We start from the raw sequence: 26,973 nt of genomic DNA on the forward strand, positions 1-26,973 counted from the left end.
GTAATGTATGTGTAAGAGTTGCCAAAAATTTATGTATACAAATTTTCCGGAAGTGAAGAATAGAAATATCTTGTTTCTTGAAAAAGGAGGTGAACTTCATTGTCGTCGCAGTCTATCAACCGACAGAATTGCAAGCGTACAAAGTTCACTAAAATAAGGGAAAAGAAATGCATTCTCTATAGTTTTCATTCAATAAGTAACAACTTCTCATAATTTCTTAATTACAGTAATTGGATTATGTTCTTGTACAATAGTATGGTGCTGAACTCCACTGACCAATTTTGATGTAGCAGGACGTGTAGTTTGAAGGAAGTTTGTGTTCCAAGCAATCTCCTTTTCTCGCGAAAAGCAGATTGCTGTTTTATCTGATTTACTTACAACAGTGGTCCCTTAGGTATGAAAAGCTACGAAAACTTGGGATCAAAGCTATCCGCAATACGGCCAAGTAACTAACAGAGTCGTATTTTAAACCTTGAAGAACAATAACTTCCTCCAAATCGTAGTACGTCACCAACTTGTGCAGAAGCTGATCATTCAAGGAGGCAGCAACCAAAATTCAGGTAACAGTTACGACTTAAAGTAAAAATCTCAATCAAAAATTAATCTCTCTCTCCCTCCAAACACATATAAATATTCAAATTATTAAAAAAAAAGAAAGGGTTATTTTATAAGTTGGTAGTACTGACAAACTTGTCCACCAGTTGGGTACTCAAAGATGTGTGCCCCCTGGGTTCCTCGACGTCCAACAGAAGACTTCCATCTGTTTGGCTCAATGAACGATGCTCTCCACAGGAAGCAGTACGTGGATGACGGGATGGTTATTGACAGAGCAAGACGTGGCTTACGATTTCGATCGGTAGAGTAGTACCACGCAGGCATAAAGGCCTTCTCACTAAAGGGGCGTAAGACCGTCGGATTGAACGGAGATTATGTTGAAAAATAGGGATTTTTATCCAAAAGAGGGGAGGAATAATATGGTGCATCGGAATCCTGAACAAAACCAACCTGCTTTGAGGAAAAAATGTGTTTCATTATTTATTGCAGCCCCCCGTATAGTGTATATGTCTGAGGAAAAATGAGTGCATTCTTCAGTGTGTAGCATGTGGTGGGTAGCTGATCTTTGAACTTTAGTCCGCAGCGAAGTAATAACAATTGATATTTCGAAAGGAAAAAGCTTGTTGCAGGGGAAACAATACTTTGACACGTTTCGCTGTTTTGGGGCAACATCAGAAAATTTCGAAAACAAAGATCGTGCATAAATTGTGCGACTCGTGTTATTTTTACATAGTCATGACTTGTGGCAATGCAGTAGACATAAGAAGTGTGTTGTGTTTGTACTACAATTACTTCTTTTATTTTTAACCTCTTAATGTTGTACATAATAATTCTTTATTATTTAGTTCAACTGTAGATTCTGAAGATGACTATTGCAAGGCCGAATGGTAATTCCGTTCAAAAAAAACATTGCACTCAAGGGAATTACGAGGGTTGAATGAAAAGTAATGTCGCAACCTTCGTCAGTTGGGTCTGGATGGGAACATTTTTATAAATGAAACCCAGAAATAATCCTTTGAATGTGATCTTTAATTACCAATATTCACTTTTCCAGATAATCACCAGCCAATTGCATACATTCCTGCCAACGATGAACAAGTTTTCTGAAGCCGTCACGGTGTCTTTGTGTCGATATTCCATAAACTGAAGTTTCCTCTCCGGGGTGCAATGGTGTACCCACGTTTCGTTTCCTCTCACAACTGATTGGAGAAAGGCGTCTCCTTCATTCTCGTAACGCGAGAGGAGTTCCTAGTAAATTTCAAGTCTGTGCGCTTTCATTTCAGGAGTAATTATCTGGGGTACCCATCGTGCACGGATCTTCCGATAGCCAAGCAAAGCAATAATGTGACCCACACGTTCTTGTGAAATGCCGATTGTGCTTGCATTTTCTCTCTGAGTGATATGGCGATCGCTCTGAATCTATCTGTCAACATTTTGCTTGTGAAACTCGGTGGTTGCTGTCACAGGACGTCCAACTGCTTGTTTGTCACGCAGGTCAGATGTTCCCGCCTCAACATCTTTAAACTTACTAGCCCAACGACGCACAGTACTCACATCAACACAGTCACCATTAACAGCTTTCATTCACTGTTGAATCTCGTTCTGCTGTCAAGAATTAAATGACTGCACGTTGCTTAAATCGCATTGATCGACCGTCTGCGCAGGGTTCCATACTTTACACTGTAACAACACAACCGTTCAATACTAAGGCGTCCCGCCAACTGGAGCTGTACAGAAGAGGCTACGGAACAAGCCAGTACCTGCCGAATGACATTTCGTCTCCTGCTGCGGGAGACATGTCCTCCGTAGTCGGAGAAGAAACGTCAAGCGAGAGTTTTATACATCAACCACGGCCTATCAACGCGGAAGTTTTAAGTGAAAACTGTTGAAGAATTACGAAACTGGAGGGACTACTTTTCACTCAACCCTCGTCAATAAAAAATTATGCAGATCATAATTATGACCCCTCTCCGAGCTGTCATTTTATGTCAAATTCTACATCTAACAATTATTCAGCTGCAGCATCTCAGAGTGAGAATGTGACAAACGTATGGAGATAAATACAAAACAATCGATTCAGAGACTGGGTGTTGACCTGAAATCAATTTTTGTTATCAGTTATAATACAGGTTCCTTGCTCTGGCGTATATGAGACAGAAATTGTTACATTTGGTCTCTAAACCAGATCCTACTCCAGAATCTACTAGTGATGACCACAGGTCCTCATCTCACCCTGACTTACGCCTAATCACACCAAGGAATCCATTTTTCTCCTAATCAGTTTCAGGAAAAAGTACCAAGTTCGTAAACGTCTGCGCTTTCCTGAATATATCAAGAAGGGAAAGTTGCTCTTCTCGATAACTGTCCTGGATTGTCGGTTTCCTAAACCTCCAAGCTGCAGATACTCTCTGGCATCATTTCCGCGGGTACTGGGCGCTCAAGACGTTAATGGTTCAAATGGTAGAAATGGCTCTGAGCACTATGGGACTTAACAACTGAGGTCATCAGTCACCTAGAACTTAGAACTACTTAAACCTAACTAACCTAAGGACATCACACACACCCATGCCCGAGGCAGGATTCGAACCTGCGACCGTAGCGGTCGCGCGGTTCCGGACTGAAGCGCTTAGAACCGCTCGGCCACACCGGCCGGCTTCAAGACGTTAATGAAGGGGATTGAATCCTTTGCATAATCTGACGTGATGCGTAAATTTGCATTATGTGCGTACAAAACCGCACATGCTATTACTTAAGAATCTGGCATGTTAGATATTTGCCTCGTGGAGAGGGACGTCACAAGCAGAATATAGGAGTCACCATGCTGCATGACGTTAAACATCGTATTTGGTGGGTTTCCTTCCTCACAAACTACTTGATAAGGATACAAATTGTTGCCGGCCGCTGTGACCGAGCGGTTCTAAGTGCTGTAGTCCGGAACCGCCCTGCTGCTATTGTCTCAGGTTCGGATCCTGTCTCGGGCATAGAAGTGTGCGATGTCCTTAGGTTAGTTAGGTTTAAGTAGTTCTAAGTCTAGGGGACTGATGACCTCAGAAGTCCCATAGTGCTTAGAACCATTTGAACCATTTTTTTATAAATTGTTTCAAAGCGTCAGGAAATCGAAGTCCTCTCGAAAACGCCTATTTTTAGATACGATTTGTTATAACAAAATGACAGGGAAGTATCTATGAGTAAGTAACGGCTTCCTGTTGTTGATGTTTTTGGTTTTGTAACTAGTGTGCTACGGAAGAATACCATTTCATTGCCACGGCACAATGGTGATCTATCAAAATCGCGTCTTTTTGATACAATTTGCATATTATATATCTAATAATTACATCTGTAGGTGCAGTCGGTAGACAGTGTATATCACGTACAAAGGCTATGCACCTGTTTCAAAATGTACCGCAGTCGATTGCGTCGTGGCACGTAAAGAGGAAAGCAGCAAATTAGCGTTCTCCTCCTTCCAATTTTTTTCACCTTTTCATTTCTAAAAGATCTTCTGGTTTTCATATTCATTTTATAGAAATATTATCTCAAAATTCGATTTATTGTAAATAACGTGTTTGCTGCAATTCTTGGTGGGAAGGCAACGACTGGAGTGTGTCCCTAGTTGCCAGGAATCTTAACGTAACGGCCAGTCTATCCCAAAACGTAATTACAAATTACTCATTGCAAGTTCTTTTGTGTTATGAAATTTCCTGTAAAATATATGTATCTATCTCTGGGTTTATGGACTTGCTCATTTTTCTATATTGCCGTTAAATATCTTTTCAGTGATGGTGAGCAACTTTTAAAAAATCTTCTCTTACATTCGAATGAAATTATGAAACGAATCTCGATCTTGAAATATATACTTTATTTTAGAGCGCTGGTAATCAAAGTAACACAAGAAACACGAGAATCCGCAGACTGACATTAGACACTATACCTTAACTGTATTGCAATGGGAGGAATGCAGTTGAGTTACCGAATAATTTCTACTCGTATGTATCTCATACCGTTTCACAGCATCATGTAATGTTCCTCTACCAGCAACTCGCTGTTCACGCCATCGACTTGACCCGACTCTTCGTCATGATTTTCTCTGCCATTCTTCGAAAATCGCTAACGGAGTTACGGCAGCCACTTTACGCGCGTCCATTCCCGTATAGAGGCTGTGTGGTTTGCGAGCCAAATGAAGCCGACGACGGCCGCTGGAGAGCGCGGAGCCACAGATCACATTCACCATCAGGTCCCGTCTGCCGGCGGCGCTGTCCGGACCCAACGAGATACACGGCCGCGTTACACTAATTGGCTTCTCCGCCACACTTCGTGAAAGCTCGCCGTCGTGCAAGGCCCAAGGAAATCAATACTTAAATAAAAAGGTACCCACTAAAGGTCTTAATTTTGTCGTGTGCTGTGGAGAACTTGCATGCATTTAAACATGTAGTAAAGGATTATTAAACTCCTCAAGTAGTTACTCGCTCCCCGCTAGAGACGGTTGCTGCCACTCTTAATAGCTGCAGTGTCACGTGCTGTGACGTAAGCGCCGCGGCCTGTCTTTGTCGTGGGCCTCGCGTTCTCTCTCGTGTGGTAGGACATCCCGTCCACGTCCAGGTTGACGTTAGCTGCCTCATCTCGTGTGAGGACAACTTTAGAGTACAGATTATGCTACGTGCTTACAAAACGTGTAAGAGAGGTCTTACGCCAGCACTACATTTTCAACAAACCCTGGTATAATGATACAATGTAGGCTTTCACTGCCGGTGTTGTCTTCAGTCACTGCAGGAGACATCTTTTGAGGTCGTCCGGCTACATCGACCACAGCCTCCCAGCCCGGAAGTTTTAGCTGAATAAATCCCTGGTATGTTTAAAACACACACAACAGTCCCCAAAGACGTGACGAATCCAACAATTAATCATTGGCATTCAGATAGCTGTCAAGGTTTTGTGTGTAGGAATATACACACATCAAAAAAAGTGTTGCATCACCTCGATTCCAAGAGTTCCAGAACCTGTACAGAAAATTGGAATAGAGATCAACATAAACATCATTTCCGCCTTTTTTATTGCACATGAAAACCACACACTGCATGTTCTACAACCATACAGCGAGATCTTCAGAGGTGGTGGTCCAGGTTGCTGCACACACTGGTACCTCTAATACCCAGTAGCACATCCTCTTGCATTTATGCATGCCTGTATTCGCCGTGGCATACTATCCAAAAGTTCATCAAGGCGCTGTTGGTCTAGATTGTCCCACTCTTCAACGGCGATTCGGTTTAGATCCTTCACAGTGGTTGGTGGGTCACGTCGTCTATAAAAAGCCCTTTTCAATCTATCCCAGGCATGTTCGATAGGGTTCATGTCTGAAGAACATGCTCGCCACTCTAGTCGAGCGATGTCATTATCCTGAAGGAAGTCATTCACAAGTATGTCGTCCATGAAGACAAGTGCCTCGCCAATATGCTGCCAATATGATTGCGCTATCGGTTGCAGGATGGCATTCACGTATCGTACAGCCCTTAGGGCGCCTTCCATGACCACTAGCGGCGTACGTCGGCCCCATATAATGCCACCCCGAAACAGCAGGGAACCTCCACCTTGCTGCACTCGCTGGACAGTGTGTCTAAGGCGTTCAGCCTGACCGGCTTGCCTCCAAACACGATTGTCTGGTTGAAGGCATATGCGACACTCATCGGTGAAGAGCACGTGATGCCATACCTGAGCGGTCCATTCGGCATGTTACTGCGCCCATCTGTACCGCGCTGCATGGTGTCGTGATTGCAAAGATGGACCTCGCCATGGATGTTGGGATTGAAGTTCCGCATCATGCAGCCTACTGCGCATAGTTTGAGTCATAACACGACGTCTTGTGGCTGTACGAAAAGCATTATTGAACGTGGTGACGTTGCTGTCAGGGTTTCTCTGAGCCATAATCCGTAGGTAGCGCCATCCACTGCAGTAGTAGGCCTTGGGCGACGTGAGCGAGGCATGTCATCGACAGTTCCTGTCTCTCTCTGTATCTCCTCCACGTCTGAACAACGTCGCTTTGGTTCACTGCGAGACCCCTGGACACTTCCCTTGTTGAGAGCCCTTCTTGGCACAAAGTAACAATGCGGACGCGATCAAACAGCAGCTTTGACCGTCTACGCATGATTGAACTACAGACAACACGAGCCCTGTGCCTCCTTCCTGGCGGAATGACTGGAACTGATCGGCTGTCGGACCCCCTCCGTCTAATAGGCACTGCTCATGCATGGTTGCTTACATCTTTGGGCGGGTTTAGTGACATCTGTTAACAGTCAAAAGGACTGTGTCGGCGATACTGTATCCACAATCTAAGTCTATCTTCAGGAGTTCTGGGAACTAGGGCGATGCAAAACTTTTTTTGAAGTGTTTATATGAGAAATTTATTACTCTGTCAAATCTTATCAGTATTTGTCTTGGTAGATTGGCCGTGATATATACGTAAGAGTCTGTTGCAATCTTTGGCAGGTGAATCGCAGTAGACGTCAGTTAGTCAGTGAACAAAGCTGTTAAGGAATGTGTGTACGAAGTCCTGAAGAACCAAACAGCTGAGGTGAGCGGTCCCTAGACTTACACACCACTTAAACTAACTTAGACTAACTCGTGCTAAGAACAGCACACGCACCCATGCCCGAGGGAGGGCTCAATCCTCCGGCGGGAGGGACCGTGCAATACGTGCATGGCGCCTCAAACAGCGCGGTCACTCCGCGCGGCGTTGTTTAAGAGTTTTAAGCGTTACCACTAAAGTAAACTGGAGACTCTTGTAAATGTTTCACAATACGTGTTTGCAGATGGCTTGTTTCGACTGTGCGTAGTAGCATAACACATTTAACGCACGTAACACTACATGGGGAACATAGGTATTCGTTATAAGTATGTTACTTTGTGAAATAAAGAGAAATAATGATTTAGATATCCTTTGTTTACAGAACTTGGTAATGGGGTCACATCTTCTCTAAACCTATTGCGTTTTTAAATTAAATGAAACATTCGTTCGGACAGCTGGTGAATCGTAAACTGCGCGCTTCCGTTATTCACAATGTAAAAACCCAACCTTTCACTGAGACGGCTCTGAGCCCCCTGAAACTGTGGAGAGTGCACGCAGCATATCAGTGTTTCCATCCGCTAGTCACGAAAGTAGATGCATTACTTTTCGTTGAGCCCTCATATACATCACGTATGAGTCGTAATGATAACATCAGGGAATTCACGGTGCGTACTGAGGCATAAAGACGTCAATTTTCCTTCGCTTGTTATGTAAATGTCATGGTACTGTAAATCGTGAATATTTTTAAGGATTCTCCTTCGCCTCGAACTGTAAAATGTCTTACGTAGTAGTTACGTATTTGTAATTGAGTCTTGCGTCGCTCATTGATAGGACAAATACATAATTATACACGAAGCTCACAAAGTCATGGATGTTGTATACTACTAACTTATTTCGGTAAGCCATTTTCGGTTTACAATGCTGTCTTTTAACATGGACTACCGTCATCTAAGAACCGACAGTACTTTTCTACAACATTGAAAAAGATAATAAATATCGAGACTAAAGTGCAAACATTGGGTAAATATCGTGTTTAGCAGAGTAATAGCAACGTAGTTGAAAATATGAGTAAATAATTACATTCGTCCAAAAAGAAGATGTGGAAGTTGTAAAATAACATAGTTGCCTTTATTGCAATATAAATACAATGAAGCATATGAATAGAATAAAATAAATCCAAGACAAGAGTACTGGAAAATAGATTGAAAAGTGATACAGCAACAGAGTCACAGATATCTCTGCCAATCGTAACCGAAAGTACATGTACATCTTCGCTGGTATTGAAGTAGTTCTCCTCCCCTGCCACCTGATCCTTGCGCAAACACACACAAATACACACATAGCGTTAAATGTATTTTGATTTACTCTTACTATATTTACTTTCGGTTTAGCTTAAAGATTTTTAAATTACGGTATTGCTACACTGTAAAAGATAATATTTTCTCTATGTATACGACGTGATTGTATACTCCATTCGTTGCTCTGAAATCGGCGCCGCCATATTACATGCCCCAAATAATTAGCAGACTACCTATTACAAATGCTCTTTGCCTTTCATTACGGTCGTGTGCACGCAGCAGTTGTTCAAAACAGATATCGTTAAAGTCAGAAACGCATACTCAAACTTTTTCTGGATTTAAATACATATTTAATACAGTAACGCGAGGCATTTCGTCTCGTTAATGTAACACTCTTTCTGTTACACATTTAGAATAACGGAGAAGAGAATTATGTGATATGAAAAAACTGTTTTCACCTTTCACTATTTTCCTAATACAGTGTGACGAAACCTATGTTCGAACTGTGTCCTCTTACCGAAAATACTTTGAACACATTATGCTGTGTTTTGTCGGTTTCCAATCTTTCCTTTTCACAGCCATTACAAAGAGACCTTTCGAGTTGAACTGATGGGAAAACTAAAGTTAAATGACAAAAATAAAACCACTGGGGTAAAAGTGCATCCAAAATTCATGTTAGTAATAGAAAATATCGTTTGAACGAGCTCACTTTAGACTGCAATCAGACTGATTAGTACAGCTGTAAATGACCCGAGCTGGTACTTTTGGTGAAAACGCTTCCACCAGAAACTAATGATCGATGCAAGTAGCACGGTGAACGTCGTCTTCAGGTCTGTGACATCATGACAGGTGCCTTTATTATACCTCCATGGTTTACAGCGTAGTCTAAAATAAGAGCCGCGATACTCGCCTTGTTTTTTGGTTACTCAGTGAGATAGCAGCGCTCTAAGTGACCGGCAAGCTACAAAATGGTTCAAATGGCTCTGAGCACTATGGGACTTAACATCTGTGGTCATTAGTCCCCTAAAACTTAGAACTACTTAAACCTAACTAACCTAAGGACAACACACACATCCACGCCCGAGGCAGGATTCGAACCTGCGACCGTAGCAGTCGCACGGTTCCAGACTGCGCGCCTAGAACCGCGAGACCACCGCGGCCGGCGGCAAGCTACATTATGAATACAATATCAGTTGAGTGCGAATAATGTTTATTTATGTTGGTTTGTAACATAGTTTGTACAACAGAGCTTGTATGTTTTGCCACAAAAATCGACGGTAAAAAATGACACCATTTTTGCGATTCTTTAGTTTCCCAAGTCCCCTTGCATGTACGAAGCGATACATTACAGAACAGTTTATTTACAACTTTCTCGTAACGTACAGAATGATTAACGTGTGAAAACTGTGTGAAATGTAATAATTACCTTATTTAACGTACTAAATAAGCCACCACACCTGTAGCACAAGAGAACATCGCACAGACGTCATAATACAATGTCAATAGCAACAACAAAGAAAAAACGAATTCCACAATTGATGCTACGTGTCAGCGACAGACGGCAAGAACCTTCACCACAATTGCTTTGAAGCAAAATTAATTATATTTACAAATACATTTGTGTATTAGAAAGTTGAATGAAGTCTAAGAATGGGAGAGTCATTAGACTCCATAAAAATGTCTAACATAGTAAGAACAGAGAACAGAAATTTATGCTTCGCATACAAGAGATATGTATTTATATTCTCTTGCTGTCAGCGGAGTAAGCTGCAATTATACACATATTCAAAAGTTTTCCCTCATGAGTAAGTTGTAACTTATGTCACGTAATCAGTGAGATCAGGCTGCTGTTATGTTTATTTTATGATAACTCATGTGTCTTGGTAATTTATTAGTGCGTGTAAAGCAAAAATATAATAATTATATCGTGAATTAAACAGAAAAATAATTTAAAACGTACATTATCCTTATGACGCTTGTGACTTTTTGATTTCTCAATAATTGGAGGATTAGTGTCACTTTATCTGTCAAATTGCAACAAATGTCACATCAGAGAGCGTCGCGAGTGTGTGTATTAGACTATCTCAATGTCCATGTATGATACTTTTTAAATGTTACACAAGTACTGTGTTCTCTTTGAATTTGATTGTCAGATGTATTCTTATGGCGCCCTTGAAAGGTGGAAACCAGATAAGATGATAAATAAGAACTGTAAAACTTCCACAGTTTTGTCCTTTTCATTTATACGACATTGCAGTGTGTGTGTTGTTAAGAACGGTTGAGTCTTCCCTCGGACATGCCTGCATGTTGTAATATTATTGGATTTCATCTACTTTGCATGTGAGATATTTGTCATTAAGGAAAAGGACAGCCACCGAGCTGTAGTTCGTAAAGATGCTAAGCATCACAGCGCGAGAGTAAAGAGATGAAATATTTTTCTTAATGTCCGCCTGTAGCAAAACGCGCGTCCAGCCTTTAAATACTCTAAATAAACACTATGACCCGCTGGGCACAGATACTTAAAATCATTGCCGCAGCGCTTGATACCAAGAAGCTGCGCAACAGAAGACAGAACAATCTGTCTTTTGTTAAGAAATATTCTAGAGACTTCACTGTACCTTGTACTTTTGGTCGCCGACATGTTAAGACGTACTACATACCATTGCTACAAGTTGTATTTTTATTTTGTGTAAAAACTATGTGAAACGACGAACAAACATTTCGGTAACTCGGGATACAATGTACTTACGCAGACGCAAGGACATTTAATTTTAAGAAGGAACGGACTGACAAAGCAGCGATTATTGGGCTTCGCCATTTACAAAAGAAATATCAGATGTAAGTCGTGCATTTATTGTGTATTTGTCAATGTCTAGAAGTTTAAAGCCAATTTGTTCAAAATATATTAATATTTTACGATGCAGCAATTTTCTTCTCATTCTTTTCTTTCACTAACCAAAAATGATGTTCAAATTTTATATGAGCTTTGTTACAGGTTCGCTCTTTCTCGCGGTGCCTCGATTGTATTTGGAAAATCACTAATGTGTTCAGCTTCCGATCTGTTAATCTTTCTCTTACGGAATTCCGCTAATTTGCTTTCATTTCCATATTTATATTCAAATAGGTCCCTTAGGTATTTTCGTCGAAGATTCTGATTGTGTGAAGGCAATTCGGGTCAAAAGTTCAATTATTCGCGCAATCAATCCGTACGTCTCCTGAACACAATCGAGAACCGACGCATCGGTGATCAATTAATAATCTCTCTCTCTCTTTTAAAGTCGTACGAAAAAACGGCCACACAGGATGGCCGTGGCCGGCCGCGGTGGTCTAGCGGTTCTAGGCGCGCAGTCCGGAACCGCGCGACTGCTACGGTCGCAGGTTCGAATCCTGCCTCGGGCATGGATGTGTGTGATGTCCTTAGGTTCGTTCGGTTTAAGTAGTTCTAAGTTCTAGGGAACTAATGACCACAGTAGCTAAGTCCCATAGTGCTCAGAGCCATTTGAATAGGATGGCCGTAAGTACGCAATCTAGCGTTAGGTTGCATTTTTTCAGTAAACCAACATTTACAGCATCACTTATTAATAAGCAAGTTCCTAACGCCAAAATGTCCGAAGACCAGGCACTGCAGTGACTGCAGCCGTTACGGTATATATGAAACGTGCTCGCAATAGCGAATACGAATAACTATCATGCGTACGGCAATTACGTAACGTGTTCGATTGTAGGTTACACGCAGGAACGACAATGTATGGACGTTTGATCGTGAACCGTGTACGGATAGCCGAAGCGGTTAAGACGATTGCTCGCGTACAGCGGGAAATCCAAATTCGAGTCGCGGTACGGCATAAAGTTCCATTGTTGTCATTCCCTCATACAGCTGAAGCTTGCTCGTATTCGCAATTCCGATTACATGCCATGCCTTTCATTTACAATCGTTTGTAATGGATACAGTAAGAAAAGAAGCAGGAGACAGTAACAAGACGCTTCGAGGGGAGCGGCCAGCCTTGTCGGCCAGCATGCATGCCTCAGAAGGGAATGGCCGGTGGGCGCGCGGCGCGGTCCGCCCCCTGTCACAGGAAGATGAGTCGAGGCCGGAGAAAGCTGACGGATGGCCCGGCACCCAGCCGGCGCCGCCACAGCCAGTCAGCCGCGAGGCGGCGCGCCGCTCTGCACTTGCGCAATCGCGATCCACGGGCAGCCCGGCCGCCGCTCCCGCGAGCTAATGTGTGTGCGGCGCAGCACGCATACCGCCTCAGCTGCCCTTTAGCCGCGGTTCGCCCGTCGCTATTAATATTCTGAATCAGTGTAGTACGACGCAGCACTGTAATACGAAGGTGCCATGAAAAGTAATGCCTCCGAGCCTTTTGTGTGAAAACCTCTTAAGCTTTTTAAACAAAACAAACGTTATAAACATCCCACACCTTTGTTCCTCATCTCTACATATACATTCCACGTTGCTACTTCGGGCGGGTGTAAAATGAATGTGCGCAGCGGAAAATAACAAACGCTAAAATGAAGATTTGGATCTGTCTGACCACCCCCTGAAGCAGATCGTAGGATCTCTTGACTCTACAGGGTGTTACAAAAAGGTACGGCCAAACTTTCAGGAAACATTCCTCACACACAAAGAAAGAAAATATGTTATGTGGACATGTGTCCGGAAACCCTTACTTTCCATGTTAGAGCTCATTTTATTTCTTCAAATCACATTAATCTTGGAATGGAAACACACAGCAACAGAACGTACCAGCGTGACTTCAAACACTTTGTTACAGGAAATGTTCAAAATGTCCTCCGTTAGCGAGGACGTTATCTGTAGAACATCCACCCTCCGTCGCATGGAATCCTTGATGCGCTGATGCAGCCCTGGAGAATGGCGTATTGTATCACAGCCGTCCACAATACGAGCACGAAGAGTCTTTACATTTGGTACCGGCGTTACGTAGACAAGAGCTTTCAAATGCCCCCATAAATGAAAGTCAAGAGTGTTGAGGTCAGGAGAGCGTGGAGGCCATGGAATTGGTCCGTCTCTACCAATCCATCGGTCACCGAATCTGTTGTTGAGAAGCGTACGAACACTTCGACTGAAATGTGCAGGAGCTCCATCGTGCATGAACCACGTATTGTATCGTACTTGTAAAGGCACATGTTCGAGCAGCACAGGTAGAGTATCCCGTATGAAATCATGGTGGTGAATCGAGGAAGTACAGTACATACTGACGAAACTGAAATGGGCTATAACATGGAAATTAAGCGTTTCCGGACACATGTCCACATAACATCTTTTGTTTATTTATGTGTGAGGAATGTTTCCTGAAAGTTTGGCCGTACCTTTTTGTAACACCCTGTATAAATTACAATCTAAACATAAATGAATGATGAAGACACTAATCCTACTAAATGATAAACGTTGTTCCTGTTTATATATTTATTGCAGATTTAAAAAAAACTTCATATTACAAAGTTTACAGTTCCTAAGTAAATTACTGATCAATTTCCCAACTCTGTCCCCTTTTATGACTGCGCTGTCTAATATCAATAACGCGAAATGACAGACATCATGTAAGAACCAAACACTAGAAGACACTGACTAATATACTCTAACACTGTCTTCTCCTCTCTATGTTCTACAGACGAGAAACGCGAACTCCCAGCCACAAGAACGGAGTTCAGATAACAACGTAGGTATAGGCATAGGAAGTGCTCTCAATTACTGAACGCTGCGACTCAACGACGACCTCCAACCCAGAGGTGAAGTCCAGAATCATATAGGTTCGCAACAGTACAGTTCCTAGCTGTTGTAACTGTAAACTCTACTGAGAGCAAAGACAGCAAGTCCGTCTGAACCAACGTTAGCTAATATCGAACGACTGTCACACACGGGCCGTCACAACGGAAGACCTCGTCTGGCTTCCCAGCAAGGCTTGGCCTCCCACCATCGTAATTCCGAAAACGAATCATATTCGCGAAACCACGGAATATTCTCCCTCTCTACAGATTATTCCGAATGCCGACTAACCATATTTTAGTCTTTTGTCGTCCAGAGCGGAAAGTTTGCGCGGAAAAACCTATACTCGTACAATGGTACGCTTATGAGTAAAAATCCTTGGAAATAGCCCAGCCTGTGTGTTTTCCGAGGTGCCGCTTCTTCGTTCCTCTCACCTGCGTCCCAGAATTTCAGCGTTCGGAAGTATTATCCGGTTATCCTTCCGGCCCCTACTACAACAGCGGCCAGCCGTCACCCTATTGTGCTCCAGAGCTCAGGTGCCACGACGTCCGTCTAGCTACATCCTGTGTCTAAGCAGGACCAACACCTGTGCAGGCCTTCCACCCAAAGCTTGAGTTCTGCCTGCCGTTTCATCTCCACTGGCGTTCCAACATCTACTAGTATAGGCAATCATTCATTGCGCCGTTTTTATAATAAAGACACTCCGTCACCTTAAATGAAATAAGACGTATGTGACAATTTCTCCATTATGTATTCGTATATACGATGTACAACCTATCAAATGATACCTAATTGTGTTTGTAGATCACGGCAAAGTATGTGGATGAGTTCTTGTAAGGTGCGAAATTATAGCCACCTTACAACATCGTAGCCTTCTGCTCTAAAGGGCCTCGAATTGTGGCGTATAACACGGCGGTGTGTAAGACTGTTGTCACACAGTGCTAGGCAGCTCACGTTGACGTGCACGCATACGTGATGTGCCAGATCATGTCGCACAGCGCCGTCGGCACACGCCACGAGCTGGTTGGCTTGACTGTTCCTCTGAGCGCTCACCAGAGGCAGTTGTCGACCTAATTTGGCTGTCAAACCATACAGTTTGACTGAAATGGACGCACGTAAAATTCCTACGTTAGCTCTATTAAAACGCAAATTTCCTTTATTGACCACATGCTAGTCTTATTATTCAGTCTGTGACGTACATAAATAAAAATTTCAGTATATGTGAACGGGTAATAAGACAAAAACTAAAGATACATGTTCACTTCGGAAGTACATCAGATTATAAAAGTTCACCAAAACTGTACAAACTGACTATGGACAGAGACCACACTCACATTTACCTAACACCAAATATTTCAGAAATTATTTCCATCAGTTTCATTGGAAACTCTCACAACCTTTTAGAAAATGCGAAGACGGAAGAAAACCTGGATACAGTGGGGTGCACACCCCCTTCTGATCCACCTTCAGTTCCGGATGGCGGCACCTCAACTAACTACGCTATGTTTACACCAAGCTTCTATCGCCCGGATATTTTATGTTATAACCTTCTTAAGGCTTTAATCCCCGAAATGTTATTTGACATTTAACTATAACAAATCCTAACAAAAATGACACGTTTTCATAAATCTTCGATGAGTCGTGGTCTCAAAAAAATGGCTCTGAGCACTATGGGACTTAACATCTATGGTCATCAGTCCCCTAGAACTAAGAACTACTTAAACCTAACTAACCTAAGGACAGCACACGACACCCAGTCATCACGAGGCAGAGAAAATCCCTGACCCCGCCGGGAATCGAACCCCGGAACCCGGGCGTGGGAAGCGAGAACGCTACCGCACGACCACGAGCTGCGGACTCGTGGTCTCAAAACGCTTATTCTCGTAGTACACGAAATATAACGCGAAAATAACTAAATAAGAAAATTCATTAACCTCAAGTATGACCTCTAACGATTCGTTCTCGAGACATTCAATATGCGGGAGACTAGAAACAGCATACACCCATGGAGTGTAACGTATATAATAAAGTGCAACATAAAATCCACAAGATACGTACTTTTACTGAACATGACGAATACAATATGGCGTCTAGCTTTCTGCTTATAGTATAGGGATCGTTCTAGCTTCCCATAGGTTTTACTTTACGTGCCACGTTATCGAAATATCGCAGAACTAATTTGGTGTTTCACGTGGCAAAATAGTTCCTCAATGAGAAGTAGCAGGAAGCGACGTTATAAAACTCGTAGAGTGCCACGTCAACGTTAGCTAATTTGTCCCGTGTGCCGACGGATTACCGTAACTCTGTCGGTGCGTGAGAAACTGCGTTCTGTAATCCAGTTTAGAATTCAAAGAGTTCGTCCACACACAGAACACCCTCTCCTTCCGCAAGTGAGTGTCACAAAACTTACGAGTGCTGCGAAATCTGCAGCAGTCTGACGCCTTGGCTTCACTGTCATCGATCACATGGTTCAAATGGCTCTGAGCACTATGAGAGGTCATCAGTGCCTTAGAACTTAGAACTACTTAAACCTAACCAACCTAAGGACGTTATACACACACATGCCCGAGGCAGGATTCGAACCTGCGGCCGCAGCGTCGCGCGGTTCCAGAGTGTAGTGCCTAGAACCGCTCGGCCACTCCGGCCGGCTGTCATCGATCATCCATCGTACAATTCGACTTGGCTCCATCCGATTTCCATCTGTTTCTGAAACTTAAGGAACACCTTCGAGAACTTCACTTTGAGAGGAACGAAGTGATGCACCGAAAAAATAATTTGACGCTCAGTCAACAAAATTAAACCATCTACAGTTTCAACAAACTAGTCCCTCGTTCGGAGATATGTGTTCGTCGCCAGAGTGAGTACGTTGAGAAATAAATATGGAGGCGTCAAGAATAAAGATGTAGGATGTTAATAACGTTTCTTTTATTTAAAAAGCTTTGAGAGTTTTCTCACAATAAATTAGGAGGCGTTATAATTCAGTAAGCGCTCGTATAATGCTCAAGAATTCACCGCTTTAAACATTCGAAAAATTAAAATCAAGCCCTTCATTCTGACTCAAAACTCTTTGTTCGTTCAGATCAAATTTTCACGCGTTAATCACGGGGTCTGATGCAATACGAGTTTACTTTCTACAACCGATGTTGTCAAAAGTGAACTCGTATTACATGAGACCCCGTGATTAACACGTGAAAATTTGATCTGAACGAACAAAGAGCTGACACCAATTACACCACAAAGCAGATTTTTTAAAAAGTACTCCTCCAACACGTCCTAGAATACTGCTCAAGTGTGTCAGACCGGTACCATTTAGACATTAAAGGGGACAATGAACTGGTACAAGTTTGTTTCGCTCGTTGTAGATCGTTACGGAAAAACTGCAAAACCTTAGTTTCCGAACACTTTTAGATAGACGGAAATTGTCCACTGAAACTCAGAAAGTTTAAAAACCTTTTCGATGTGAAGAGTCTAGAAATATGCTACAATCCACCACGTATCACTCCCATACCTATGTCGGAGACAAGGACAGACTGATTTCGCCATGCACGTAAGTGTTGGAGCAATCATTCTTCGGCTGCTCCATACATGAATGGAATGGGAAGAAGCCCTGATAAATGATACGATGCGATGTATTCTCTCCCATGTACTTCACACTGCTGTGTATGTATCAGTTGCCACCATGCGTTTCATATTTTTGCTTCCTGTTAACCTCTAACAGTCAACGTTGGTAACAGTCTTATGTTGATAACATTTTTTGACAGCCAGAAACACCTTTTATTCACAGTACGAGAGACTTACGTGAGGCGTACAAAGCCTACTAAAGCAATGAAACTAAATTAACTGAAGTGAGAGGTCACAATACTTCGCTCAGATCCCTAGTTTCTCTGGACGACCGTAATTTAATTCTTACTGTGTCTTCACGTAATTTGACTTCAGACACATATTCCTCAGATCAAATTCTATCATGTGATATACATAACAATTTTATTCCATTTGTTTTGTTTTCTTTTTTGTAAAATAATCATTATTTTGGTATCTCTTATGCTTTTAGAACTTTTATGCAACTGCTTACCAATTTCAACAAGAATCTTGTAAACACACTGTGCACTCATGCAGAACCTACATATTTGGGGAACTTCCTTTTATATTATAAATCACTAAAAATAGTTACAAAGTAAGCTGAAATACAGGGTATGTTGACTGTATACAGAACAGCAATTGACTTAAGGGATTCTACTCTCTACTGATAACATAATGAGTGAGTGCTTAAAAAGTAGCTTCCTTGGTTGAAGGTGAAGACTTATGACAAGTGCAGGTTGAGACACCATGCCTGCCACCGGTTATATGTCTATAGATACAAGTGTCATGGTGTGATACAGATTTTTAGTTACCAACATTGATGTCTGCCATATTTTCCCTATCATTTTTCCTTTATATTTATAAGTGAGAAAGAAAAGTATTCACCCCCAAAACTCTTTGTAGTTACTTTATTCATTGGAAACATGATACTGAAACAACCTCACATAAGCTGTGAACCTAAAGAGAAAAAGTGGATCTGCGTGTTCAGAAGAGACAAACAGCTGAAAGATATAAAAACGTAAGTGTATCCATGAAAGTGGCTGATTAGTCAATTTATTCATTTACGTTCGTAGTGACTCTGAATTTGTGACACCAAAAGTTACCAATATCGTAGCAGTCACAGGAGTAATCATCATTTTGCCTTATTTCTCTATTTCTCAACACTTTGACTCTCATTGCAAATGTATGCAGTAGATGCCTAAACTGTTGAACTGAACTGAGACAGAGGACAAAGCTGACAGCTATCTACAATGGCACAACCTATCTTGTTCTTTCGTAGTGCTTACGCGTGTTCCAGACAGCAGCGGTGAAAACAGATACTTGTAGTCATCCATTCAGCCAGCAATATTTTAGATTATCACTCGGTCTTATTTCGACAAAAACATCTCACCAGAAAAGCCTTGCGCTTCTTGTTAAAGATCAAATTGAAGCAACAGTGACCGCACATTTACTTGTCCGGGAGATTATCAAACGCTGTGGATCATAACAACACCTGGCTTTTGTTTCTGATAGTTTTGGACGATCGAAAACACGAAAGTACTTAGGTCGATGAGCTTGATATTATTCTTATTGAGCTTTCTGCCTACAGTATATAGAATTTCCCCTCTGACATGTATGGTGGAAATTGTCGTCATAATCAACATGACGAAAATTGTTATACACAGCCATAACGCTCTCATAAAGCACGATAGTCATTCTTTCATATAGTTACAGTGAGTTGTAGGTTGAACGCATAAGAAAATTTTTTTGATGAGCAATACGCATCGTCCATACAGTGATGTCGTGTTCTTGAGTACGGTGTAAACTAAAGCAATGGTTTTGTCAGCCACGTAGGGTACTAGAGCGGTTTCTACTTTTATGAAAATTAAAAAAAAAGAGTGCAATACAACAGTCACTTTTCCCCCTGCTCTCGATTTCCAGTCAAAGATAAGCGCTATTGTCTCCTACCTTAAGTTCTGGTTCAATTCCAGTTTCAGTTCCTCAGTTTTGACGTGACGTCTTCTGAACTTTCGCCTCTAGCCAGTCCTGTAACAGATGTTTAACATATTTTCTTCTTTTATTTTTGACATTTTATGTGCTGTAGTCTTTCTCTGAACTTACAAAAACTACCGAGGAAAATTAAGGTTTTCCTAAATACGAAAACATGTACCAGCGTCAAACATCGTCATATGCCTAGAAAGAAATATTCTACTGAAATTTAAAGGGTTTGCAAACGAGAAAGTGTTCTCAGCACTGAGTTTAATAGTTCATCTGTTACATCGCTATTCTAAAACACCAATTATCAGTAAGTTTAATCACTTTAAACAGAAGTATTACCAATAACCAGTTAAAAAAATACATTTTGAAATATAAGTTATTGGAAAAAAAACAAAAATTTCCATTTTCAAGACTGGTAGACTTGTTGAGGGATTATGGAAATGCCGTTCATTTGCGAGTTCTTCGGTGAAAGATTTTCTTTTGATTCAAGGAACACTTCTGCAACTGAAGAATTAACAATTTATCCCAAACAGCTGAAATACCTACCACAAATCGTGTTCCTAGGCACAATATGCTTTAGGTACATCACTCTCACCTACTCTTCAGCAACCATCAAGACATTATAAAGTGTGTTCGATTGCTCCAAATAGTTGCTGCATTTCAATTGATATAAAAATTAGTATATATAGAATATGAGTGTTGAGCCAAAAGTTTGTTAAAAAATGTTTCAGTCTCTTTGTTTTATCGTGTATAGGCACTTTGCAGATTCATGTACCACATACTCTCAATTTGAGGAATCACATAAACTTCGTGATCTACATGCTTTTCACAGAATTGGGAACAAGACTGGACGGTCTGAAGATTATTGTAGTAGAGATGGATAGAAGTCACAAATGTAACTGCTATTGCAAAAAAAAAGTGCGGAAACTGGGGCAAAAAGTTGATGAAGCATTGGGTTTATAATAAACAGACCCGCAGGAGACGAGAATGCTTCTATTTAGATATTTACGAAAAATTGTCCTGAACATCAAGTTTTGAGTAAATCATTTCCGGCAACGGAAGCACAGACAATGTGAAAATTGTAGAACAGGAAACTGGAAGCATTTTTAGTGCTGTGTTGCGGAATTTTGTAAGACCTGATGTGAGAGGACAACGTGTGAAGAGAAGAGATTCCCCTCGTAAACTCTTATAACATGAAGGGGCAGTTGCTACTGAATCTTACAATAAGCGACTTCATACTGAAAAGCAGTTAGAAGGGAAAGTTTGGAACTGCAATCAGATAGTAAATTTATGCTTTAAACGTGCAGTGCATCGTATAAAAAAGGAAGCGCGACCAATCCTTGTGAAGCTTTGATGGGTAAATTTAGAGAAACAGCGTTCGAGGCAGACTGCCATCATAGTATAGCTCTCACAGGGATTTTGACACATAGATTACAGAATGTCTTCCTTCCCTATGCCGGAAGCTGATAGCCTCCAGTGCACATGACTCACTGACTCGTGATTTATACAGAGTGATTCAAAATTATGTTAGCACTCAATCTATATCCAATAACTATGTACCGACCATATATTTCATGAGTGGGAACATAACTAGCTTTTAAATGATAATAAAATTTTGAATATGGCTGTAGACTGCAACGAAATAGGTCGTATATCAGGTATTACAGTACTATTTTGTAAGCCCAAATGTCGGCAAATAAAACCCGTAGGTGAAGGAATATTCATCAGATTTTTATCCTTGATATTTATTCTCGCAGAACTACAGAATATTAACTTCATAAATTGGCAAAGGAAAGAAAAGTATCTGTTTGCGACCACTACATATCTAAAGAGAATGACCTGGGAAGCAGTGTACTTTAGGAAATTGTTTGTTTTACTTTGACAATGATCGCGTCTTAGGAAAAAAAGATCGGTAAGTCAATCTAATTAATCAGGAATACAAATTGTTGAAACACTTAGCTTCAAAATTTACATATTTATAAACAAGTTAGTACTTTCAATATCCTACACCTCAGTGAAAAGATTAGAAGTCAGGCTAAACACAATGCATTTTAGAACATGTCCAAACTGGTTAACTAGAACAAAATTCAGTTATTAACTACATAAATTTTGTCTTAAATAACATTTTAGAAAAAAATTAATTCACATACATACTGTTACTTGGGTCATATTTGTATTTTCGGAAAACTAAAACAATATTTGAAAACACAGAAGTCGAGTCCAGGAAAAATTGTAAGATATCTGTAAGAGGCTACGATAACAACCCTGATGATATTGCATGGACTATCGGAAATTGGAATACTGAATCGTATAATTACAGAGCGTGATAATTACACAAAATTGAAGATATAAAATTAAAGGCATCGATATCTGTTTAATATTTCATGTACATTTGATCTGTAAGAGTTTCATAAATAAATCCATATGTAGAAACTGTCTTGAGTTACGAAAGGTGCGTCATGTTTGACACGAGAAAAGTAATTTAGGAGATGCCAGTCAGGTGTATTAAGGGAAAGACGTTTTCCGCAATTTATACGTGCGTCAGAGTATTATGCAATGTTAACGCAGATGTTGAAGTTCATTGTGTATAACACTTAAGTGGAGCCGGAAGCAACAGCAAACAATGGAGCCTACTAAGACTGACAGCCTTTTCTCGATTTGATTCGATTAATGTCATAAAATACATTATATAAAATTTCTACTGAGATGATACTTTGAACCTGGAGATCCTGACTAAGCGTTTGCGACTTCTACGAGACCGTTAAAGAACAATGCTAAGCGTAACGTCCCCTGTAGTTTTCTTGGACATAAAGAAATCTGTAGTGCTGATCTCACGTCTGGAGTGATGGAACATGCAAATTCGACTGAGATTTCGATGGGAGCCCGCAGTATGTAAACGTAAATCTAATCCAACAATCACGCTATTACACTAGATAACAAAATATGAGAGAGAAAAGTTAACACGTCAACCACATTCAAGGTATCAAGTCATGACACCCTATCATTGTCTGCCATAAGGTGTCAATGGACGGCACTGAGGAGGTTTATACTGATCACTCGCCTGGCTGTTAAGGTGCATTTTGTTTCACGAATTACTGTACGCTCCAAAATGACAATTATGCTATCTTACACAAACTATATATCAGTTACGCGAAGTTACTTAGTTATTCTCATAAGAATGACTTTCAGTCGTTCAAACTTTGCAAACTACTTTCTGAAACGAAAGATTGTATGAGTATAGACGGCAACCAGATGAGTTGATCGATAAACAGTAGAGACTGACAATAACTGGACCGATCATCTAATTATTGTTACCAGTATTTGTGCATCAGTCCGCAACACGGCTTCTGTCGCTACGCCCAGCGACAATACAACATCTCTGATCTAGTACCTTCACGCATTGCAACGTCTTTTATTCGTAATACTAATACAACGCATGCGCTACTTTGCTGTATGTGGTTAAAAATATGAGTGAAACAAATCCTCAGCAGTTTGAGAATCGCTGAGTATAGCTCAAACTTCCACGTTCAAAATGTCTTGTAGAATACAGTTTGTCTGTACTCGGTTAATGATATCAGTAATATGGACCTGGACGAAAAAGGGATGCTTCTGCCAGTTGCTCATCTCCTACCTGCCAAACTTTATAGAATCTGTCTTGAGAACCTTGCAGAACTAGCACTCCTAAAAGAAAGGATATTGCGGAGACATGGCTTAGCCACAGCCTGGGGGATGTTTCCAGAATGAGATTTTCACTCTGCAGCGGAATGTGCGCGGATATGAAACTTACTGGAAGATTAAAACTGTGCGCCGGACCGAGACTCGAACTCGGTACCCTTGCCTTCCGCGGGCAAGTGGTCTTCCAACTTGCCCGCGAAAGGCGAAGGTCCCGAGTTCGAGTCTCGGTCCACCTCACGGTTTTAATCTGCCAGGAAGTTTCATATCAGCGCACACTCCGCTGCAGATTGAAAATCTCAGTCTGGAAAAATGGTAGCTACCGAGAACGAGTGAAACAGTACATATGAAGGTGGTGAAAATAAGTAATCTTGGAGTTTAACGTACTGTCGACGTTAGTGTCATTCATCGTGTTGTGTTAGGACAGAGATTCATCATTCTATTTATCAATTTTCGAATTCTGCGTAAAGAAAAATAAAACTTTTCTCCACAGTCCAATTTAGATGAACTCAATCCCCAAGGCTATCGTAATTGACGATGTCTTTGCGCCAACAACATTTGTGTCAGAAAGGGAGCACTTGAGAGTTGTGTGTTGGGGAGTCCTATGTCCAACACTGAGACCTGTACGGTGTACAGTGGAACACGTGCCTTCATCAACGCTATATTCTGTCGCCCGCTTTGTTGCTGATGCTCCTTTGTCTAGCGGACAAGACTCCTACTTCCAGGTTCTGTAATGAGGTGTGGGCGTCCAGTACCTTGACTAGTCACAGTCTCACCGCCCTTTAAGCTCTTTCTACAGATGCTCACGAATGCAGCATGTGAACAGCCGACCAACTTCGTCATTTCCGAGCTGCTCACACCTGGGTCCCAGGCCGTAACAACCTGTCCTTTGTCAAATTCGCTTGTATCAATAGATTTCCCGATTTGCAACCCTTCGCTGGAAGGATTCCGCATTCGTTTCTTCTCCACTTGTAGGAAGGCTGATCAACAAATTATTCTTGTCATTTATGTTTATTACTCAATTTCAATGCGTACACGATATTTTTCAAAGTCATTCCCTCCCATGTGAAGGAACCTTTTATACAGTCTTTGCCAGTAACATGGTACAAGCCATTCTTTGCCACGTCCTTGAGAATCGCCTTAACTTTGGAGCACAGCTTCATAGTTCTCAAACTGTACGCACCGACATGGAAATAGATAAAAACCCATAGGGTGAAGGATTGAGCTACAAGGTGAATTACACAGGTAGTGTTGAATTGAACCACTAACAACATGACTTCATTTGCAACGTAAGGCCGCGCATAGTCATGATGAAGCCGCATCCCAGTCAGAGAAAGTTCTGTTTAAAGTTTCCTTGCAAAGTGCTTTCTGAGTTTAGCCAATAATGATGTGAAGTATGCAGGTGTAGCAGTAGTGTGAGTTGGTACAGCATGCTGATACCTCGTTCTACGACAGTCAAAAAATGTGATCACCATCACTTTCCCTGTATATCAAACATCATTCGTCGCCATGATTAATCACTGGTGACAATCAATTCTAGAAACGTATCGTTTCCATCAGCATGGCTTATCTCCACTCGTATACGTTTTTATACGGGAGTCAACAGACGTGGCTCCCAACGAGCACAAACACGAGTCATGTACAAACGATCATGCATAATCGTAAAGACTCTGTCAGTTGAAATTCTCAAAACTTCCCTGAGGTTACGTAATGTTATCTGCCGAACCTCACGCACCATGTCAACAACCGTGTTGATGTTTTCTGTAGCAGCAGCATCAGAAATCCTGACCCACCGTACTTAACACAGACAAGTCGGCCTTCTTTGAAGTCCTTGAAACACCTAAACACTGTTGCTGTACGTAGTGCATCACCATTGTACGCTTGCTGCATTTTTTTTCGTAAGTTTCACTGGCTGTATGATTTAAACGAACGCATAATTTTATTGCTCCTCACTGCTCTTCTCGCTTCACCAGCACTGTTTACTCTGTGAAATGCAAAGAGAGACTACCAAATAGAGCATTACCTTCAACCTACCGACACGAGAGTACAGTTGCCTACGGAAATTATACATAAAAACCCGCTCTTTTCAAATATTCATGGTACTGATCGGAAACTGCCACGGAAGCTACAGGAAATAATCAGTCCCAGTCACTGTTGATCAGTACTCGTATTCTGTCCTTACAGGATTACGTGCCCTCGGCGCCACCGTGTGGTATCCCATTTCGCAGTGGGTAGTGGTTATAATTTCTTGATTCATCAATGTATCTGCATGGCGCGAAAAGTGATACCCGGCTCTGAAGAATTAAATGTGTGACATCCTTTTCATGTGTACTAAAATAATGTGGTTACTTTCGGTTACACGATAAACTATGAAAGTTTTACACAGTAAGTGAAATGGTGGTAAATCGCCAATTGGTGTACCTTTGAGAGCAAATACAATCGAGATTATTGGTTTATTCGAAATGTTGTTACCTTAAACATCTTTTCACGGTGAACACATGAGCGATACACAAAATGTGCCTCCTAGAGGTTGCATTGTTGAATACATAACAGGAAGGCAAGTTACTAACAGTCGAGTAGAGGCACAGCCTTGGGCAGTAGTACTTACAGAGACGTGGAGACCCTTGATATGTAGCCTAAACATGAAGGACGACTTTGTAGATGATTGTATAAAGAAAAAGCCCTTCAGAAAAACGTAACTTATTATGAGTTTGTTGTTCATAAGCGTGGGTTCAGTAATTATTGCTGTACAAAGATTTCATTGTGTCCAATAACATCTACGCGTTGATAATCAGGGAGAACTATCAGTGATGTGTTCAGTATTCTAATTACTCTATTGTTAAACAATATTGTACTAGGAATCCAAGAAAACAAATTTTTGTAACATAAATATTTTGTGCAAGCAAAAATTATGGTGTGTGAAAATACGGAGAAAAAGGATATTGATTATTCACATTACTATGAAATTGTTTTTTGCGTCATGAAAACGACTGAATATAATTTCCAATTACTCCCTGGCGTCATATATAAATAACTCACAAAGCATATCCCCGTTGTTCAAAGAAAAAGTCTGGTAATATTTGAATTGTCGCGCCTTACTCTTTTGCGTGAAACATAAATAATAAATTTGAAAAGAGAATCGAAAAACTAACTTCCTAAAACAGCAGATTACGAGAAATAAGATGGCAAACTGCCACACAGTGATTCATTTGAGCTCGTTATTCTGCCGGTGCAGCCAGATCAGAGTATTAGAAGATTTTTTTATAGGGAGTAAACGAACTTTCATTACAGAATATTAGGAACGGTTTTCAGTTAGTGAAATTTCATTCCGGCCAAAGTGGCCGAGCTCTTTTAGGCACTACAGTCTGGAACCGCGCGACCGCTACGGTCGCAGGTTCGAATCCTGCCTCGGGGATGGATGTGTATGATATCCTTAGGTTAGTTAGTTTTAAGTAGTTCTAAGTTCTAGGCGACTGATGACCACAGCAGTTAAGTCCCATAGTGCTCAGAGCCATTTTTGAAATTTCACGTAAATTAAATAAATGCTTTTCTGCAATGTGGTACATTGAAATTACGTACTATTTAATCACCACGAGTATTCTCCTGAA

The 26,973-nt window shown here is 41.2% G+C and overlaps 1 long non-coding RNA gene across 1 annotated transcript in view; it reads right to left on the reverse strand.

The window, feature by feature from the left end:
- Positions 1–26,973, reverse strand: part of LOC126203988 (uncharacterized) — a 214,812-nt gene that overhangs the window by 153,602 nt on the left and 34,237 nt on the right. The window contains exon 2 of the long non-coding RNA XR_007540440.1: positions 19,664–19,741. This is a non-coding gene — a long non-coding RNA (uncharacterized LOC126203988). The remainder of the gene's footprint in view (positions 1–19,663; positions 19,742–26,973) is intronic.

Source organism: Schistocerca nitens, chromosome 9 (genome assembly GCF_023898315.1).
Source record: "Schistocerca nitens isolate TAMUIC-IGC-003100 chromosome 9, iqSchNite1.1, whole genome shotgun sequence".
Taxonomy (NCBI): Eukaryota; Metazoa; Arthropoda; class Insecta; order Orthoptera; family Acrididae; genus Schistocerca; species Schistocerca nitens.